At 46.0% G+C, this 17,165-nt stretch overlaps 1 protein-coding gene across 2 annotated transcripts in view; it reads right to left on the minus strand.

Annotated features, from left to right (window-relative positions):
* Window positions 1-4,119, minus strand: part of IPCEF1 (interaction protein for cytohesin exchange factors 1) — a 511,939-nt gene extending 507,820 nt beyond the window's left edge. The window contains exon 1 of one of the 2 annotated variants that reach the window (XM_086927393.1): window positions 4,103-4,119. The gene's annotated coding sequence lies outside the window, so the exon portion shown is untranslated. Of the gene's footprint in view, window positions 1-3,603; window positions 3,849-4,102 lie in introns of those variants that run through there. The other variant, XM_086927391.1, reaches the window with a different exon arrangement.
* Window positions 4,120-17,165: the final 13,046 nt, after the last annotated feature.

The raw sequence follows: 17,165 nt of genomic DNA on the forward strand, positions 1-17,165 counted from the left end.
TCAATTGCGGGCCATCTCTTTAGGCAGGACTGGGATACACTACGTGAGGACGCCGCACTGCCGTGTTTAAGAACGGACTGCCTCAACCTATTCACGGGAGCATTCTATTCGTGCCAGTCATCTGGGGAGATTGCGGGTTGGCACGAGACTGAGTGGGGGCCCTTTCATCGGTTTCTTTTTAATGACTGTTGGCCCACACAAAGACCTGCCCGAGAGTGCCATATTGTTCCCCACACTGAGGACACTGGGAGAAAGACAGTACCAGTAGGAGCACTTGGCACACATGAGCTTTTGGGTGCATTTGGATTAGTGATTGACCTTGCCGGGGAACAGGAATCGTGATTCTTAATGATTGATCTTGCCTGGGAAGTGGATTTGTTTCTATTAATTATTGACTTTGCCCGGAAGTGGGATTTATTTGATGCTTGACATGCTTTATATGCATCTGGAGTCCCCACATTATTGAGTGTGTCATTCTTGGATCTTGCATAATTCTTAGATAAAGATCTTTATATTTTTTATATACAAATTGGTGTAGTGTCTTTTTCTTTTGTGCGTGTTTTACTGGGAACTGTTGGTGTGTTACACAAGTGCTTTACACATTGCCTCTGGAGTTACGCCTTTGCTGCTCTGCGCCAAGCTACCAGGTCGGAAGCGGTGGTCCCTACTTGGACTAGGGTGCATACCCTTGCCAACTAGAGACCCCGGGTCTAACAGTCTTGCACAGCACTTTAATGCTTTTCTCCACTTTTAAAGTATGGAGAAATTAAAACATTTCTTCTCCATTATGCCTGTTCCCGAGGAGGCGTAATGTTTTGCATAAATCTCTGCCTACAATAGTTAGTAGATAGAGATTTGCCTGAACACCCATTGGTGGTGGTGGCTGCATGGTAACACCCATGTACCACTCATGGAATGCTCCCTTGAAGCAAAGTAGCAAATAGTAGCACAAACAAGGCGATACTTTGTGTTACTTTGACCAACTTTCCAAATGTCCTGAAAAGTCAATGCCACCACAACACTATGTGCTGGCTTTATGTTACAAAATTAGCACTAACCAGGTGTAACATCTCAGTCAATCTGGGTGGAGACACCAGCGCAAGGTTTTGGGGTTCACATAACAGTTTAACTTTACATGGGAAGGGTCAGTACGCCTTGCTCCCTCTGAAACAGAGAAAAAGGTCTGGTCACACTACAAATTCACAAAACATGGTAAGCTGCCACCACCCCTTAATTTGTCTGACCCAAGGCATGAACAGTAGCCCTGTGTCCACTCTGAGGGCACGCTTGGTGCACCCCTCTAGGTAACAGAACAGGTTCTGGAGCTCACATTATCAGGGACAGTCCAAAGCAGTGCTTAATTTTTTGAGCACTTATTTTTGGAGACTGGCATCCATTTTTCCTCACCAGATTTTGACCCATAGCAAGATAGAAACCACAAAAGGGGAAAAGAAGGAGTAAGTGAAAGGCGGAGAAACAGTGAGAATAAACAATGCAAGGAGAGATAAAGGGGACTGTGGATGAAAGAGGCATGAGATGGAATCAAGAGTACACAGCCTTGGTATTTGGTACCCACGACTTGGAATGCATCGACTACAGGCTTCTGAGAAAAATGCTGGGCCTGGCACTTATTTTTTCACAGATTAAGCACTGACCTAGGCCTCGGTGCACACACTGGAACAACGTGTCATTAGGGCCACACAAAACGTCAGAATTCCAATTTTAAATGCAATCGGGCCCTCATGGCAACGGTATACTATTGTTTACTATGCAGGGAACAGTCTCATCCCAATAACAAGGCTTCTTCATTTTTCCAAACTCTAACTCTTCTCTTTTTAGCTCAACCTCTCTCTTCTCTTTTTCCCATGCACACTTTCTGTGGCCACATCTCTTCTGCACACAACTTCAAGATGAAAACTCCATCCTTTAGCTCAGTCTCTTTAAACTTGGATATATAACCTCCATTAACCCTATACATGCTGATGACGGAACCGCTCCGTCATCAGCCGCGGTGACGCTGTGCTGATGATGGAGCGGTTCCGTTAAGGCCCGGCCGCCGCGCCTGCGCGGCGCTGATTTTGCGGCGCTGATTTCACGCCTGCGCGGCGCGTTCTATTGAGCGGGCGGGGTCATGACGGAACCGCTCCGTCATGAGCACAGCTCAACCGCGGCTGGTGAACGGAGCGGTTCCGTCACCAGCCTGCCGCGCGGCCGCCCCGCCCCCTTAGCACTGCGGCGGAATAGCTGCCGCAGTGAAGGGGTTAATATGTTTGCCCTATCTCATTGTTATTTTGTGCACATACTCATTTTTCAACACCAATCTCATTGTTTATACTGTATTTAGTTAAATTCTATTTATGTCGCTCACTACACATTGGTCCTCTTTATGCATCATTTGCTTTTTTTCTTACACTTTATACTTATAATACTGTGCCTTTCATTTAAAGCACTGTGTTTGTCTACGGGGTCTTTAATGTGTGATATAAACTTCATAACTAACTAAACAAACATTGTCAAAGTCAATAGGCCTGGCATTGGCAACCAACGTTTGTCTTTGACAATGTTTGGGAAGGTTTTCTGTGAAAAATTTACAAGTAAACGACTTTTACTGTGTAAGTGCACTCCATGCAGGAGCAGAACACCATCAATCGCAGAGACTTAAGCCAATGGCTGAAGTGGACTAACCATGGGTTCCATGCTGCACGCTGTGGTTGCCAGAACAAAAATGTGACAGATCAATGGATGGAGAGAGCTGATGGAAAGCCCATATAGGTAAGTATATTATGCATAAAATATTAATAAAATCAAAAGGTCTTGGCAAATGCAAGACTTATTTTTAAAAACTTGCACTGAAGAATACCTGGAGACGCCTAAAGCATTCTTGTGATTCCTGCTAAATCTTTATAATGCACTTTAGTTAATCAGTGAATACATTTTGCACACCAGCATCTCTAAGGCGTATCAGGTGAACTGCAAATCTTACTGAACAGGACAAAGGACTCCTGGCATTCGTGTCATATGCTCTTGGAAACTCCTTGTTTAGTACGTCTGACCCTTTTCCCACTCCCTCCCTCCTGTCCCACCCACATTTACTTTTAAAACATATACTTAAGTGTGCAGAGAACTTTGAGAAAGATCTGTGAACATCTACAAAATGCACATCTCCAGCAAAACAGCACTCAAAACCAGGCCTTCTGAGCCTAAAACAAAACCCAGCCTTTCTTCCTCAAATCATTCTCTAACCAGAAAAACACTTTATTTCTCTCGAACACACTCAGATGTCATCATTTTACAACACCCCCCGATTTTCTACTTTTTCATTTTCTTTCTTTTCTGTGTCTCGCTTCCACATTTTCTGTTTTGTTGTATTCGTTATTTTTCACTTCGCTTCTTACTCTCACGTAATTCCTTCCTGTCGTTTATCTTTCATATATTCTTTCTTCCTTTCCATTCAAATTTTGTTTTGACTTGTCCTCTCACTAAAACTCATTTTCGTTCTTTCTCTTTCGTTCTTTCTTCACCTTTTTCTGCATCTTTATTTCTCCCTTCCTCCTTTATTTTACTGTCGAAAAACACACTGACATTTCTTCCTCGTGCACTTACCGGTCTTTTCAGTTGTGCAGCCGGGCAGTCGTATGTTTACATTCGTTTCCTCTGACGCAGATGAGCTGGTGATTGGCTACCTCAACGGTTCTCCGTTGCCCACCCTCACGGTTGTCTCCATTCTGCCGCATCAGGACCGCGCAGTTACCATTGTTATAATCTCACACATGCTGGAGCTAACAGGCAAGCCTATTCCGGAGATAAAGATAGACCATAATGGAATCTTTGCTAATCTCCTCCCCCCTGCCCCCACCACCCAAGAATCTACATAAGCTCTCACAAAAAGGAAGTAGAACATGTCCCTTTCAAAACCGCTGCTCAAAAAAACCCTTCCAAACACGAGCTCACGTGAGCAACTTCCTTTCTTGTCGGAGCCTACCCCGGGCGCAGCGTGCAATTTGAGATAAATTGAACGCGGGGAGCAAGAAAGCCTGTAATCAGAAAGTGTCAGTGGTACAAGAGAGCGTAATTGAGGTTGAAAGGTGCAGAAATGACATACCCTCAAGAGCCAGGAGGGATCCAGCAGGGCCGGCTCTAGGCATGTGCAAGCTGTGCACCTGCACAGGGCCACCAAACCCCAGGGGCCACCACGCCAATATATATCCTTAATATATTAATCCTCTGAGGATGGATACATATTTGTGTGGTGGCCCCTGGCAGGGATTTGGCGGCCTCCGGCTCTGTTCCACTTCCAAACACCCTGACCCCCTCCCCTCTTTACTGGCCTGCGCGCTCCGCCCCGCCCGGACCCCCTCTTCCGGGCCCCCTACCTACGCTCCCTGCCCAGGGCCACCATGAGCCTAGAGCCGGCCCTGGATCCAGGGCACCCAGGCTGTACAGCCACCACCCGCGCGCGTGCCGCCGTGACAGGAAACTCGCAAGCCACTGCGTCGTCGTAACCCCAGGATTGCTTAAGAGGAAGGCAACAAGTCACTGAGGAGACTGCTGGTAAACCTAAAAGTGGCACTGGTCACGTCATGCCCCACACGTTTCAGCATGGGGCAGGGGGGAGGGCGGGCTCGTAGTGGGTGGTGGCAAAAGTCAGCTGGGGTGGGTAACTTTTCAAAGAGAGCAGCCATATTCCTGTTGTGTCAAACGCAAAATTGTATTTTACGACCGCTTCACTCCTCCAGCCAGCCAGTGCTTGGTTTGTATTAGTGGATGGGCCCAAAGTTTTTCTCAGGAGCCCCCCACCAAGGGTGCCATATACCAGGATTGCCAAATTCCAAGGTTGCCTAGTCTTGATTTCATCCCATGCCTCTTTCTTTCTCCACCGTGTGCTCCTTTCATTGACCTATTTGGTGAGTCAGGCCTCAAACTATTTGAGACCCTTAAAAGGAATGCAGCCTGCCTGAAATAGAGAAAAAACATGAACATCAGCAATGTCACATGCCTGTGCACTTAACAGTTAAACTTTTAGACGTAACGAATTTGACCACACTTGAGAAATGGCTCCTTACAAAAGATGGATAAAGGAAATGTACTGTGGCATACATGCTGCTTGACCTTGCAGGAGACTCCCATCTCTAAAATACCTTGGGGTCCTGGAAAGCATCTTTTCAGATCTTTCACAGCAGCCCCAGACTTGGAGAGCATTCTATGTGAGTGTTAGAAGTCATGGGGTGCACTATATAACAATGCTGCGTTTAGGGAATGAGGCTGGATGAAATGCGATTCCTGATGAAGCTTCAGAAAGAGGGAGAGGTATGTGATAAATGGTCTAGATGTATTTGTTTTATTTACAGCTCGTGCAGTGGCTGTAGGGGAGGATATGTCTTTGATAAAACTCTAATATAGTTTGACCCATACATATTTACTGCCTCCTTTGCAGTTTTAAATGTCACAGACCAGCTTGATGGGTCTCAGAGTGCTTTATGTAGGAACATTAGTGTACATAACACCAGTTATGGTTCATTACATAGGAACACATTTGTTTGGATGCATTATGAATGGGCTCAGTTACATGATACAAATATGCTAATTATGTTTCAATTTACCACCAGAAATCATGAGTTCTGCTCAATTCCCAATGGAATCTGGACTGTTGAGGGTATCTAAATATATAGTCTGCCCTGGCTATGCAGAGCAAATTACAACCCAGAGGGCATCCGGGCTGCAGTATCTGTTGGACTAGCAAAGATGTGGCCCATATTGATGCCACAGTGTAATAGGAAGACTCTACATTGTTACCACCACATTTGTGGCTCCAAATGGTCACCTGAGCAGTTTATGTGCACTAGGAGGTGGAGTTGCATCCCCCAGCTACAGAGCTTCAGACATATTGTAGAGCTTTTCACCAGAAGGCAGGCTTGGAGTATAGGAGCATTTCCATCTTATGTCATTACATTCATCTCAAATGATAAGACATGTAAAAGGCTTATGCACTGGTGAGTTATGCAGGACCATGTAGCCCCTGTGCGCAGTGGGGAGAACAGCGTTTACAACTCAACTTTTACTACGCAGTACCTTTACCACGCAACTTTTACAACACAAGTCGTTACAACGACTTGCACTGGGGGGCGCTGTAGGATAGGGAATAGTTTAATTTACTATCCAAAACCTTCGCTACTTATCACGGGGACTGGAGTTGGAATAGTAAATTAAACTATTCACTATCCAGCACCCCCCAACGCAAGTCGTTGTAACGACTTGTGTTGTAAAACCTGCGTGGTAAAGGCATGCGTTGTAAAAGCATACGTAGTAACGACATACATCCGCGCAGTGGGGCCCAAAATCCTTCAAGGAGCCACCAAATCCTCAGGGGCCCCCATTTAGCCAATTAAGCAGAGAAAGATCCCTGGAGGTAGCCCCCCATTTAGCGCAAGACCAATATTTATGTGTGAGATATGGGAAACTCAGTACCCCCAATACATTTCGCAGGGTGGCCTTGTCATTTTGTGTTACACCGCTGCTCACGTGAATATGTTGAGATGTGAATTTGCATGGTATTACAATCTAAACAACACAAACACTCACACGTCAATATAAACATTCAACTTAAATTCATAGTATGGTAGTATTCTCAAAAGTACAAAGATATTGGTTCAACAGAGTTCATGGTGAAATTGAATCTGCCTATTTTCAACAGTTTCTGGTTTAGAGAATTGCTCAGGATTCTCACTTTTATTTTCCTCATCCATTATGGTGACTCCATATTTTAATTTCCAAGCATGGAGGGTAGCTGTCTATTGCAAAATTGCCTCTTTGAGATAAACACAACTGCCCTGTGTAGATGTAAAACGTGGTGTATAGCATTATGAAGGCGAGAACTCCGCATATCCCTGAAGAAAGGATGACGGCCCAAGGCATTTCCTGATGACGTAGCACACCCAACGCCCCTTCACGTAGGAGATATACATTCATCACATGCCCTCATTGTATCCCAGGAGCCCTTGCAATAAAGGCCCAGATTAACAAGCATTTTGCCCTGGGTTTGCATCACAAAAGTGACACAAACCTGCACAAAATGATTTTTTAATTTACTTTCCAGTGCAAAACTTGTTTTGCGCTGGAAAGTTCCCTCAAAGTAATCGCAAAGCAGTGCAGCTTTGTGTTACTTTTCATAAAGGGGGTGTTCTGTGGGTGGTACTTGGGCGTTCCCATGCAATCATCCATGGTTTTTGACGCAAAGCCCTATCTACTAGCATTAATAATAGAAGACAGGGTTTTGAAGCAAATGTTAAAAAGGAGAAATGCTTTTATTTCTCCTAACTTTTTCCCACTTCACATGTGTGACGCACTGTACAGCACACATCTGAAGAAGGACAAGTTTTAAAGTTAGTTTAAGCATAGTGTTTTGTACTGGATGGGATATTTTCCAGTACAAAACCTATGCTAGACTCCACTTTATGAAAAGATGAAAAGTGCCTGCTTTCATCACATCCAGATCCTACCTAGGATTCAAACTGACTCTCTAAAATCTGTACGCACTGGAACCTACCATAGGTGTTCAATGAAAGCTCGATGTGACTACACATACCAGCATGCTGTATGAAGAAATCAAATACGTAGTTGAACCCATGAGGGGGTTTTCAACCAATCAGTATGTAGTATAAAGAGCGCTCCAATGCGTACAGGAGAAATGCCTCTGATGAAGTGGTACGTTGGCCACAGAAATGCGTCAGGCCATACAACAAACTTGGATGGCAGGGGCGGGCTGAACCGTGATGCCGAATGGCAGATGCACTGTCGAGTGCATCTTGAGAAGCTTCGGCGTTTGTTGGATTAAAAAAAATAAAAAATATATATATGTACATTTTTATATCATTTTAAAATTATACAATAAATTAAGATTAATAGTTTATGAATTGTCTCAAAGTAAATATATATATACATATCTAAGGTCATGTGATCAAGGGCTCCAGGGCCCAAAACGCGTCATGGCGGACAAGAGGGTGCACAAAAATAAATAAGCGCTGAAATCTACCTGACTGGGTCCGTTTCGTTATTCTGGTTCCTGTTTCCTTGGGGCTGACAACGAAGTTCTGGGCATATATTAATTATTATGTATGTGTGTTAAACTTTTTTTTAATGTCCTTTGTTTGTTATATTTGTTACAATGTATATTAAATCTAATTTATTTTGTTAAAATTTGTTTAATTATTGAATAGTTTTAAATATTTATCATTTTATCATATAGATATATAAAAATGGATATTGTGTACTGCTATGTTATTTCCATCTATAGTTTTGTATTTATCTGTTTAAATACAGGGAGTAGATATTTTTGTAATCTATATTTTTACATCAATATTTTTTAGGTCAACGTTGTGTCAGTAAACCATTCTCGATATCTAATAGCCTCTCATATTTAGAGGCTAGTAAGGGTGGTGGGGATCCAAAGTTATTCCTAACTCATGTTGCTGGGGACACCCGATCAACTATCCTCCTTTTTTGGCAACATATATGTTGTTGTACAGCATTTGATGAGCCAAATACCGGATTTCTGCTTCAAAGTAACCAATTACACCTATTGTTTTCCTTCCATAAGCCATTAGCTTGATGTCTGATTATTTTCAAGTTTTCACCTTAGTATACCTGTACCGTGTCCTCCCCAATTACTGTGTATCATGTGCCAAAATCAATGTAACCCTAACAGCCGGACCAATCTGTGTGTCTTCTTCAGATATAAGACCATGATGATCACCATACACAACAATGCATCGGTCAATCATCATACTTCGCTAGGCGTGGATACACAAGCATACTACCATTGTGGTGATCAGGCTTTATATTATCAATTCCTAGAAAAAATTGCCAAACTCTACAAGCTACACGTCTTCTCATTTGGTAGCCGGCTGAATGCACACACTATAGCAGGGTTTTTGGACCCTGAAAAGAAACTTTTTTCACTGATCAGGCTTTATATTATCAATTTTGCCACTTTCAATTGTAAAAGGGAGTAGTTAAATAGCGGGCTATTGTATTGCTAATGTTTCACAGCCACAGTTTGTTTATACCATGTCTCCAAATCCTGTTGCCAAACTCCACCCCCTTATTTTTAGCATGCAGTGGACTTTCATATTAACTATGTTCCTACATTCTGTTTCTGTCCTATGCTTTTTGCTGTATTGCCCTTCACCTCTCATTCCTTTCTTGTTATCCAAAATTCCTGCCCAGGAATCCTTTGGTTTGAAAGCACTCTTCAACAGGAGGAGAGTGACTGGAATGAGGAGGAACAATAAGCAGCAGGACCACAATTGGAACAAAATCATGCACAGATGTCTGATCCTCTGCAGTTCATATAACAGGAGGTGTGGCCTGTGCCATCTGTCGAGAGCAGGGGTGAAGCAGGCGCTTATGGAAAATGATGTCACTCATGGGCTTAATTGCATAGACCCTTCTGTAATTAGTACATACATGCACTAGTATAGTGGGATTGTATATAAAAGTGTGTAGTTCAACAATGAAATGACAGTGTGAGAAGATAAAAACGTAGAATTTGAATCCCAGTGAGAATTTGACATTTTAAAAGAGCGTGTCAAGTGGGAAAAAATAAAGCCTCTGTTAATTTCTTTATTTTCAAATTGCCACAGAGTCCTGGCAACACAGCTGTTATTTGAAGGCTGTGCCCTTATGCGAAAGAAAGACCACAATATTAATATTAATATTTCTTAAAGCAGAAACTTTAAACAGCTTTTAGATTTTGTTCCACTAATACACATTTAAACGCTCTGGTTAATTTAAAGGCTGAATATTTTCCAATTTCTGTCCTAAAAGTAAAATTTTGCATTTGCTTACAATATAATTCAGAAATATAGAACATTAAAACATGTGAGTATCTAATACATTCATGACACAATGCATAAGCTTTGTAAACCACGTTGGTGACTTTTTCACATGGAAGTGGATCAATGATCAAAAGGGTAAAATTGGCTTACGTGGATATTTATATTCAAGAAGAAAGGGTATGATCATTTACCCATTCGGGTGCTGCCAGGTGGAAAGTACACACAATTGGCTTTTTAAATGCAAAGAACCATGGGAAGAGGCAGGAGCGGCCCTTGCAGGTAGGAGGAGCGGGGGGAGTGGGTTGGGGGGGGGGGGGGGTAACTCGACAGACAACACTAAGGGAAAATTAAATAAATAAATATTTTTACCTCATAGCCGTCTGTCGAGTCCTCCCTCCCAACCCCATTACACCACTCTTACCTGCACAGCCGCTCCTGGTAAGAGGAAGGAGTTGTGGGCCTAAGGCTCAGAAAGATGCTTGACACCTTTTGCTTTTTTTCTTAGTCTGACGAAAAATGCTGGCTCCTAGCTGTTGAGCAGACACACAGCTGCTTCTCATACAATGTTTCTCTCTCAATGAGAACCATTGGTTGGAGAAATGCCTTTACCTCTGGAACAGATGTGTAGTGTTAGACGGGACCTGGAGGGTCGGCCGAGGACAAGGGGAGAGGTCTCCGGGGAGAGCCGTCTCCAGCGATCGTACAGACAAGTAACTTCCCCCCCACAGATAGACACCACACAAAGATAAGATTCAACGTTCTTTATAAGCAATCTTGAGGTACGGTAGGATGGTACAAGGAGGTCTGGACTCAGGGGTCCCCTCGATTCTAGTCTCTTGGATGGGTAAGGGGGTAGCGGGACAGTCTTATTACCAATCTGGTAGTTGTGTTGAGATGATGGGTAGCTCACAATCCTCGAGCTCGGCGTTCTTGAAGGACGGGCCGCGGCGGCGCCAGCAGGTCCCGAGATGATCGTAGGTAGCGACGGTCCGCGGCAGCGCCAGCAGGTCCCGATGAAGGTGGTGGTTACAACGGTCCGCGGCAGCGCCAGCAGGTCCCGACGAGGTTGAAGGATGCAGAAGGTTGCGGCAGCGCCAGCAGGCAGGACGATAGTTCACAAGGCAGGGCTGCGGCAGCGCCAGCAGTCCGTCAAGGATGAGTTCTTCACGGTGTCTCTCGACTCCAGGATACAACTGCCTTCCTGCTCTGGAGCTGCCCCAGTTATAGGTCTGGCGGTCTTTGATGTCCGGACCCTCGCACTTGGAGGTTGGAAGGTCCGGGATGAGGGAGTCCAGACACCCAGCAGGGGGGTGGAGCCAGCGCCCTGGGAGGCTGGGGGCGATCGGCACCTGGCGGGGGAGAGCCATCGACACTTCTTTCTCCCATTGACCTGCCAAGTGGTCCGTTCACCTCCTGGGTGGATGGTGGTGCCGGGATGTCGGGGCCTGGCCAGGCCCAGGGTTGGGGTCGAGCTGAGGTCTTGCGGCCGCGTGGTGCAGTGTCCAAGATGGCGGCCGGGCTGGGCCATGGTGCTGATGGTGGCCCGGGCCCGTGATACAGAGATGTCCGGGAGTAGGAGTCCCGTAGGGGACGGAGTGTGGGTTGCTTCTGTGGGTAGTACCTGGAGAGCCGATGTCCGGGCTCTGTCATGCGGGGAGGGAGCGAGCCCTTCATGTGGCCTGTCCAACATGTAGATTATTTTTTCCAGTTTTTAGCTGTGGCCCATGAACACACCTGTGTGTATATGTCCTAGCAAGGAGCCAGGCTCTGTTTGGAGTGTTTGTTTGTCTAAAAAAACACCCAAACAACTTTTGGCTCCACGATGGGGCACACAGCCCTTTCCTCCCACAAAGTTCCACTTTCAGTGAGAAGCGATATGAGAGGGAAGATCTGTATGCCTGTGGCAAGCAAGGAACCATTTTTTAGTTTTAAACATACAAACAGGATCATTGAGACCCTGGTGGGAAGCCTGCCACCCCGGCAGTGAAAGTTTCCTTGATGGAGGTCTGATCACTCTATTTAGAGATTTACACCTGCCCAACTAACCCCTTCTTACACCTTCCAGTGTGGTAGTTGCACTGAAGGCAAATAAGTTTGCTGAGTGAATATATATATGGCAGGTGGGAACCAGTGATTTACAGCAGCTCACCCAATCCACTAAACCCGAACTAGCCCACAGTATTTACAATTTTTGAGCTCTATATTTATTCACAATTTGTAGAGAAAGTAGTTGTGAAAACCATGGGCGATCACGGAATGTATGCTCTTCTGTAAAGCAGAAAAATTCTGAATTAAGCAAGGGCTCATTTGTGTAGATTGCTCAATTATTTCGTAAAGAAACTAATCTTTACAGTCAACTATTAGTGAGAGAAAACAGAAAAGAGAATTACATAACTAGGTTTTCATCTGCAACTGTTTGCGCAGAAATGTGATCCAAAAAATAGAATACTTGTCAGGTAGTCAGTTTAGATGAGGACAAAACTAACGAGCATGGACAGTCCAACCCGAGTAAAGACAGGGTAATTCTGGAGGAGGGGTTAACATTCACAAGTCAGACACCTGAACATTGGAAAGGGAAAAGACACGAAGGGGCATATGTACAAGCTCCTATCGCCACCACAATGTCACTTTTTATGACGATGTGGTGGCGATAGAGGCATTGCCTTGTTTACAAGGCAGCGTTAAGCCACTTAACTTGACCTAATGCCGCCTTGTAAATAAGGGCCCCTTTCACGCTAAGCTTAGCGTGAAAGGGGTGGGCAGTGGGTGTTGTGGTGGGCTTTCCACTGCAACACCCAATGATTTTGACTCTGCCAGCTATTTACAGGGGCGGCGTAAGTAGTAGGCAGAGCCAAAATTAAGACCAGGAAAAACCTGGTCTTAAGTTGGCGAAACGAGGAGAAATGCATTATTTCTCTTCCTTTTTGCTCTTTCCATGTGTGCTGCCTTGTGCAGTACACAGGGAAAACGCAAAATGCCTTGGACTTTTTATGTACAGGAAGTTCTCCCTTCCTCTACATAAACAATCTTTAAAAAAAAGAAATGTTGTGACTTCCACGTGTGCTGCATTAAACAGCACACATAGAAGTGACATAATGGCATTTCAGTATTGTTTATGTGCAGGAAGGGACAACTTCATACACATAAATAATCCTCCCCTGCACGCAGACACCCTTGCAATATGGAGCAAGGCTGCACCACATGCTTGTAAATATGGTGCAGTCTTGCGTTTCTGAAGTGACGAAGGGAAGCATTAACCCATGACAGCGAACGCCTCACTCTGCCACTTCCTTGTACATATGCCCCACAGTATGCAGATAGGACCAGGTGGGAATCGGGCCGTGGAACTGAATAACCTTAACGGTTTCAAAGGTGAAACTATACAGACAAGGTATATAAAGAACAATAAACAATGTGAGGGCAAGATGGCAGTAGAGTGCAAACAGAAACACGATAGTAAACTATCTTAAATGATAGTTTGCCAGCTTCTTTGGAAGTGATCTCTCCATGAGAAGAAAAGATCCTACACCGGGGCAGCTATTCTCACAGACCCTCAGAATACACCCAGAAGCTCTTCCTGCAAAAGAGTGCTGGGCGGGTCTCTGTGCAAGAGGAACTAAGCCTCACACTATCCTTGGCACCATGTGTAATAATAATAAAGACCAACACAACCACAAGATTGGGCACATGGGTGCACTACAAAGAACACTGAAAACAGGAACTGAGCTCAGGTAATAGCAGGACCGGATTCATGAACAAGGAGAGGACTTCATGGTCTGTGGAAATATGAATACTAACAGCCAAGAAAAGGAAGCAACAAACCGGGGCAGAGGCACAAGGAACACATGATAAGAAGCGAGAAACCAAGCCAGAGATTCTGCACACCAACTAGGGCAACATGACTGAAACAAGCATTTACAATGCAATGGTTTCGTCTTTGGAAAAGTTAGAGCTATTGGCATTGTAAATGACAAAATTTGTATTTATGTGTTAGTTTTGAAAACAGATAAATAAATGGCATTGTCATTTACATTGCCATTAGCTTAATCTCTGCAGTCACTCTGCAGTCACTCTGCACTCCCTAGTCACTCTGCACTCCCTAGCATTCTGCAGTCACTCTGCACTCCCTAAAAGTCACTCTGCAGTCACTATGCAGCCCCTAGCACTCCCTAGCACTCTGCAGTCACTCTGCACTCTCTAGCACTCCCTAGCACTCCCTAGTCACTCTGCACTCTCTAGCACTCCCTAGTCACTCTGCACTCTCTAGTACTCCCTAGTCACTCTGCACTCCCTAGTCACTCTGCACTCCCTAGCACTCCCTAGCACTCTGCACTCCCTAGTACTCCCTAGTCACTCTGCACTCCATAGCACTCCCTAGCACTCTGAAATCCCTAGCACTCCCTAGCACTCTGCATTCCCTAGTCACTCTGCACTCCCCAGTCACTCTGCACTCTGCACTCACTACTCTGCACTCACCACTCTCTACTCTGCACTCTCTACTCTGCACTCTCACTTTGCACTCTGCACTCACACTCTGCACTCTGCACTCTGCACTCACCACTCTCTACTCTGCACTCTCTACTCTGCACTCTCTACTCTGCACTCTCTACTCCGCACTCTCGCTTTGCACTCTGCACTCACACTCTGCACTCACTAGTCTGCACACTCACTACTGTGAACTCCCTACTCTGCACGCTCACTACTCTGCACTCTGCACTCACTACTCTGCACTCTACACACTCACTCTGCACTCTGCACAAAGATCTGTTACAATTAAAATAAAATAAAACAAGGTGTAAAAAATGATATGAAGTAATCTTCCTCGAGTTTTTCTAGCACCCGATTCTCTCCCTTCCTTCCCCCTTCTAGCTCCCCACCTCACCTTCTGCCCACACTTTTTCAGATTATGCTGTGAATGGGTGCAAGTATTTATTTTACTTAATGCAGTTTTATATAGCGTAAACTTTTCTAGCACCCGATTCTCTCCCTTCCTTCGCCCTTCTAGCTCCCCACCTCACCTTCTGCCCACACTTTTTCAGATTATGCTGTGAATGGGGGATGGCGGGCAAAAAGAGATGGGGTGAAGCAGGGATGAGGGGGTAGTAGGGAGGGGGGTGGGGCGCCAAGGACGGATGGTGGCCGTGGTATACAAGGACGAGGGAGGGATAGAGTTATTGGGTGTTGGGATAGGGAGGGTCGTAAGAAGTGGGTATGAAGGGAAGGGGCCGAATGGAAGGGGTGAGACGAGGGAGGAGATGAAGAGAAGAAACGTCAGGAGAGCTGAAGGAAGGGGGCCGGACAAGCTGGCTGCAGAGGGAAGAATGGCTGAGTGAAACCGGGTAGTGGCGAGAAGGAGGGACGAAGTGAAGGAGATGTGAGAAGGATAGGATGAGAGGGTTGGAAGGGAGCCCGGCTGAGGCTCGGCAGGGGCTGGAGCTGAATAACAGGAGGGATGCAGCGGGGGTCTGTGTGGAGTGATGGAGGGGTAGGTGAGGCGAAGGGTCGTGAACTGATGGCGGGAAGAAGGGGCACCGGAGGAGAAGACAGACTCAGGAGACACAGGCAGGGAGAAGGAAATGAAGGGGAGGTGGACTGAGAGATTGGGGTAACTGGAAGGCGTCTTGGAATGAAGGTTTGGCAAGTATAGAGCCAAGACAAGAGTGAAGGGATGGGTGAAAGGGGCTTAGGGGGTCGTGGTAGATGACACTTGGCGGGGGTGGTGTTCGAGGTGATGTAGAAATGACCACACATCATTGATAGGCTGGTGCAGACGAAAGAGGCATATCTATGTTTGAGCAAAATGCATACATAGCAAACCTGCCGGACATGTCATCATGGACATCCACAAAAGCGGTGAGCAGGGTTGTACTATGCACACGAGTACACATTGTGATTATTTTGCCGTTTTATATAGCGCAAACTCGACCCGAAAGTATCAGTGCGCTGTACGCGAGCACCAGTTGCATTACGGACGGACACATTCATTATTAGGCAGGGGTAGATAAAGTGATTTGTCCAGAAACACAGGATGTCGAGGCTGCCAAGACTCGAACGCGGATCCCCAGCTTCAGACTCGGCCGTTCCAGCCCTTAAGTCACGAGAATGGCTGCGCTGCGTCTCAAGTATCAAAGCCCCTGCTTTCCCGGAGTCCCCAGTCAACCCGGCGGATTCACAGCTCCCCAGTTCCCCACTTCCATGCATGAGTACGTCATCCACTCCACGGTCTTGCTTCTTCAATCTGGGATTTGAAGGACTACAAATCCAACAATACAAAGACATAACAAAGGGGCCAGAGACACCGCGGGAGGGTGGGGGGGCGGGAACGGACAGCGGGAGGGGGGGGGCAGGAAGGCAAGAAAATTAAACAAAGCACTCACCTGGACTTCTTCCGGTGGCGGTCGGCCACAGAATGACCAAAACCTGGACGACAAAAAAAAAAAATCATGCTGGGATTTTCTATTGTGGACCATCCAATGCCTAAAAAAGCATGTTTTGTGTAGAACTTCCCCTGTAAGGAGGTGTTTTGCAAACCTACTTGTCAGGAAGTTGCAGGCTGCACCTATCCTGTGTAAATACGAGTGTTTGAGAAGCCCGGCTGCAGTAGGCAGATGCTTCCAGGCAGCTGTTACCCCCCTGGCAGAATGTGCCCCCTACACTTTGACAACGTGTCCAGTTAAAACGTCTACTTTTAGATCTGGCGTTTGCTGCTCTTCCCCAGTGAAAACACAGATGTCCGCGTTGACAGATGTCACGCTGCCCTCCAAGTGTTCCGGCAATAAGGTGCTCAGATGGTTAATGGACACTGCCCGCTCGCCAAAGTTTCTAAAGTGCAGCTGAAAGCGCCGGTCGGGGCCCCTACAAAGAAGGGGGTCGAGGCATCAGCCCCGAGACCTGAGAAAGGTTCCGTCTGATCGCAGAATACGGGCACCAGTCCCCTCTGTTGGCCCGCATGTTGCAGACAGATATTTAGGAATGTGTTGCACTAGGAAACCACCAGCAGAAATGTCCTTCGTGGTGATGACGCTGATTAGGTTCCAATTAAAAAACAAGCATTTACAAGTGGGAGGGGGGCGGGAACGGCACACGGTCAGCGGGAGGGGGGGGGCGGGAACGGCACACGGTCAGCGGGAGGGGGGGCGGGAACGGCACACGTTCAGCGGGAGGGGAGAGGGGGGCGGGAACGGCACACGGACTGCATGTTCCCTTGAGTATTGATGGGACATCATACAAAATCCGAGTCATTCAGTGTTTACATTGACTTCCAGTTTTTCCAACTTTTAACACTTAGCAGCCGCCATGATTCTCCCTCCTTCATTTCAAGTGGTAGAGAGC

The sequence above is a fragment of the Lissotriton vulgaris genome, chromosome 6, assembly GCF_964263255.1.
Source record: "Lissotriton vulgaris chromosome 6, aLisVul1.2, whole genome shotgun sequence".
Taxonomy (NCBI): Eukaryota; Metazoa; Chordata; class Amphibia; order Caudata; family Salamandridae; genus Lissotriton; species Lissotriton vulgaris.